The sequence below is a fragment of the Sinocyclocheilus rhinocerous genome, unplaced genomic scaffold (assembly GCF_001515625.1).
Source record: "Sinocyclocheilus rhinocerous isolate Xijiao unplaced genomic scaffold, SAMN03320098_v1.1 scaffold3015, whole genome shotgun sequence".
In the NCBI taxonomy this organism is placed as follows: Eukaryota; Metazoa; Chordata; class Actinopteri; order Cypriniformes; family Cyprinidae; genus Sinocyclocheilus; species Sinocyclocheilus rhinocerous.
In genome coordinates this window covers 224044-228975 of record NW_015661992.1, presented here as the reverse complement: position 1 = coordinate 228975, position 4932 = coordinate 224044, and positions in this window count along the sequence as shown.

Genomic DNA, 4932 nt, shown 5'->3' with positions numbered 1-4932 from the left:
GCACTTGGGCGCCGAATGCCAACAAAACAGACATTTGATGCAGTTACACTTACCGTCTGCAGTTCTGAATCTTGACCGGGATCTTTTATAGCTGGGACCGCTCCATCTTTCAGTATCAAACGATGTGCAAATCCAGCGTCGAACTGGGCCTTGTTTATAAAACGTCTGTCAACAAACACACTTGTGAAACTCCATTGCTGCCCTGGAAAAACAAACTGTATCCACTGCTTACATAACGCTGGGTTCTTTAGGAAGCTGAACAAAGTTATATTTCCCTTACACCAAAAACACACTTCTTTGGATTGGAGACATTTTTCCCGAGCACGTCCCGTGCAGCGCTGCCGCCGGATGAAGCGCTGTTGATGGGCGCGATCGCTCTCACTCTGGTCGATGCGTGCGCGGGTGCGTTCTTCCGGGAGAAATGCCCAAATAAGGAGTTCCACCCTCGTCTACGTCATGAAGAGCCACGACCGAAAAAAACTCTCCAAAACTTGTATGAACCCGGAAGTACGAATTTTGGCACAGAAATACTCCGTCATAGGTCCAAATTGTTTCTTGAAACTTTGTCCATGCTTAGCATGAGAATCCAACTCTTTAACAGTGTAAACAACTCTGAGTGCATGAAACAGCATTGTAAATCATTGCAAATCAGCATATTAGAATGATTTCTGAAGGATCATGTGACACTGAAAACTGGAGTAATGGTGCTGAAAATTCAGATTTAACATCACAGGAATAAGCTGCATTTTAAATAAATTCAAACAGAAAATAGTTGTTTTAATATTTCAGATTATTACTATTTTTACTATATTTTTGATCAAAACGAATCCTGGTTGCCATAATAACCCATTCATTACTACATAGGGAACATAAATATAAATATCTGATTCAGTAGTATTAGTAAAACAAACAAAAAAAAAACTACTTTTTTTTTTTTATCACTGGCCATTTGAATAAAAGAAAAAAAATGCAATCGATACAAACAATTCAATACAAACAATATATAAAGGGAAGAAAATGAAATCTTATCTCACATATCCAAACATGTTTATGTCAGCAGAATATTTTATTTTGCCAGAAAGACATTTCTGTCTGAATTTTCTTCCTCACACCAAACTGTTTCCTGAGTCTATGTGTTGCATTACAGACTTCAGGATCACAGTAAAGCGTGCATTAGCAGATGAAAGTGCATTGGGTTCACAAATGAAATATGATACAAATGTAGGTTTAGGTTTAGTACTTATCATATAAATTATATTATTTGAAGAATACTTAAGTGTGAACTGGATTGTAATGTTTTCAGACACTTATCTGTATGTTAATTGCATTTACATAAAAATTTATTATTTTTTTACGTTTATTAAATGCAATAAGCTGAACTTTAAATGCTTTTTGGGCAGGGGGAAATAAGTACCTCTTTATATGTCATTTTATAATTCTATTGTCTTTGAAATTTAAATCGATGAATGACGAATGTACTGACAAGCATTTATGGTAAACTAAAATATACTTTAATGTCATTTCTCTTCAAACGTACATGTCATGTTTTTCAATAATGAAGTTATCAAGTACATTTAAAATACATTAACTTTAAGTGTAAATGTAACAAATAACAACAAGTACTTTACATGTGTTTCTTCAAAGCACAACAAAAGCCTATTAAAACAATACATTTAAATGTATGATCACCTAAAGTCATAAATCATGCAAACTTGTCAGATGAAAGTGAATCCATGGTTTTCACAGACCCAAAGAAATTCACTTCATTTAACTGATACTGATATCTGTGTGACTCACTATATCATAAACAGGTACAAGGAAATACATTAGCATCTACAAAGTGAATTCTCCATTGATGGTTGCAAGTGTTTCTTCAAAATACTGTACAACAAAAGCCAAAACAATGATTTAAAATTTATGTTAAAACTTTTTCAAATTTCATCATTACAAAGTGCACTTTTTTTAAAGTGTACTTAAGTATATTTTTAAAAAAATGGTCATGAAAGTGTGCATGAAAGTACAATTATAAGTGGCCTTTTATTAACTTAATATTGTATTTTCTTTTTGAAATATACTGTTAAGATGTGACACTACAAGTGCACATTCAATACAGTTAAGTGCTTTTTCACAAAGGTCGTCACTGGGCAATGACTGCAAGATTTGTCATGTGCACTGATACTGATGTAAGTTGTTAACATTAAGAAATACCTTTTTTTTCACCAAAAGAATCCAGAACTTCCAGATGGCGTTCTCTCTCTCTCTCTCTCTCTCTCTCTCTCTCTCTCTCTCTCAAATGAGCTTAATTGGCATGACTTGTATAGTATTGCCAAAGCATTGTCCATTACATGAATAAGGAACAAACGATTATATAATACATAAACAAAACAAGAATAGATCTGTAAAATAATTAAGTAAATAAGTACATGTATACTTTCTTTTTCCTCCCACGAACAGGAAACAAGAAAAATATTTAAGACATTGTTTAAAAAAATAAATACTTTGCAAAATTCAGCTCTGCACGAGTTGTTTGGGGTTGCTCTGTTAACTTTTAAGATGTTTTTACAAATTTGGGTATGCATCATTTCAATTTCTTATTTTCCCCATTTAGAGAAATCTTGGGTTTTTAGGGGTCCCCATATCTCACTGCCATATAGTGCAATTGGTTCGAATATTGCTTTTAGGATTTTTAGCCAGGTTTGAATTGGAATTTCAAATTGAATTTTATTTTTGATCATGTAGAAGACTCTCAGTGCCTTTGCTTTCAGTTCATTCACAGCCAGATTGAAGTTCCCTGTTGAGCTGATTTTTAGTCCCAGATAGCTGTATTCATGGGTGTGTTGGGGGATCTGGTTTCCTGCTCTGAAAGTGTATTTATTTTCCTTACACCTGGGTTTTTTTTTTTTAAATCATTAGATTCATTTTAAGAGCCCATGTTTGACTGAATGTCTCCATGATGTCTAGGAGCTGTTGTAGTCCCTCTTTTGTTTTTGACAGAATGACTAAATCATCTGCAAAGAGGAGACATTTGATTTCTGATTAAGTTACGGTTGGGCCGTCGAATTGTTTAATTCTTTGGCTAATTCATTTATATAAATGTTAAACAGAGTGGGGCTCAATGGGCAACCTTGTCTAACTCCTCGTTGTTGAGAGAAAAATTCTGTTCGTTTGTTCCCTATTTTTACAGCACATGTATTGTTTTTATACATGGTGCTGATGAAATCAAAAGTTTTCCCTCCAATCCCATTTGCCAGTAGTTTTAGAAAGAGTCCTTCATGCCAGATTGAATCAAAAGCTTTTTCAAAGTCAATAAAGCAAGCAAAGATTTTGGTTTTGTTTTGGTGTACGTGCTTGTCAATGATAGTGTGAAGGGTATAAATGTGGTCAGATGTTCTGTGTTTGGGCAGAAATTCAAATGGACTTTTTTCCCCAAGATTTTCTGGGTTTTGAGAAAGTTTTGTAATCTTATGTTAATAATCGAACAGAATATTTCCCCAGGTTGCTATTGACACATATGCCTCTGTAATTGCTTGGCTCAGACTTAGACTTTGACTCAGACCTTGTTTAAAGATGGGTGTAATTAGGCCTTTATTCCAGGTGTCTGGAAAATATCCTACACTCAAAACAATGTTGAATAATTTGGTTATTGCCGTTTTGAATTGATAATTTGTGTGTTTGATCATTTCGTTTAATATTCCGTCGATGCCACATGCTTTGTTGGGTTTTAGGGCATGTAGTCTGTCTGTTAGCTCATTTACTGTGACTGGGAAATCCAGGGGATTCTGATTGTCTTTAATTTTTTCTTTCAGAATTTCTAATTTGGTTTTTATTTCATTTCGAGCAGGATTTGTTTCAGTTGTTTTGTACAGATTTTCAAAGTGTGTCCTCCATATTTTTTCATTTTGAATGGCCAATTCTTCCTTTTGTGGTCTATAGAGTGTGTTCCAATTGTTCCAAAAGTTGGGTGTTTTTTGGTTTTCTTTTTGATGATTTTTTCAAATTGCACAGGGATGCTGATTGGTGGAATATATCTGTAATGTCCTTTAGCTGTGACTGGGAAATCCAGGGGATTCTGATTGTCTTTAATTTTTTCTTTCAGGATTTCTAATTTGGTTTTTATTTCATTTCGAGCAGGATTTGTTTCAGTTGTTTTGTACAGATTTTCAAAGTGTGTCCTCCATATGTTCTCATTTTGAATGGCCAATTCTTCCTTTTGTGGTCTATAGAGAGTGTTCCAATTGTTCCAAAAGTTATTGGTATTTATTGATTCCTCCATTGTTTGAAATAATTGTTCTGTATGCTCTTCCTTTTTTGCTTTTAGAGTTTGTTTGTACACTTTAAGAGCTTCATGATATTGAAGGCGGAGTTCTTGGTTGTCAGGATCTCTGTTTTTTATTTGAAGATTTCGTTCTTCTGTCGTTCTAATTCTTTTACACTCATCCGCCACAATATCAACACTGACCGCCACAAATAGATTTTCCAAAATGCTTTGACTTTGTTGAATAAACATGATGAGCACTGCACTTTTCAGAGTCAAAACGCGGCACGGATGTTTTTATATAAATGTATCTTTTTTGAAGGGAACCGATTGTCTTCAGAAAAATTTTGATGTCATTTTCATTTAATCTTTCCACAAATAGATTTTCCAAAATGCTTTGACTTTGTTGAATAAACATGATGAGCACTGCACTTTTCAGAGTCAAAACGCGGCACGGATGTTTTTATATAAATGTATCTTTTTTGAAGGGAACCGATTGTCTTCAGAAAAATTTTGATGTCATTTTCATTTAATCTTTCCTATCCACCTTTTTCTTCAACGAGGAAGTAAGCCTATGGGTGAGACTTCCGGTTCATTACCTGCTATAGTTAAATAACAAGGAGAATAACAACGTGCAGTAAACGGTAAAACTGTTTGCACTACAAACCAGTGTGTTC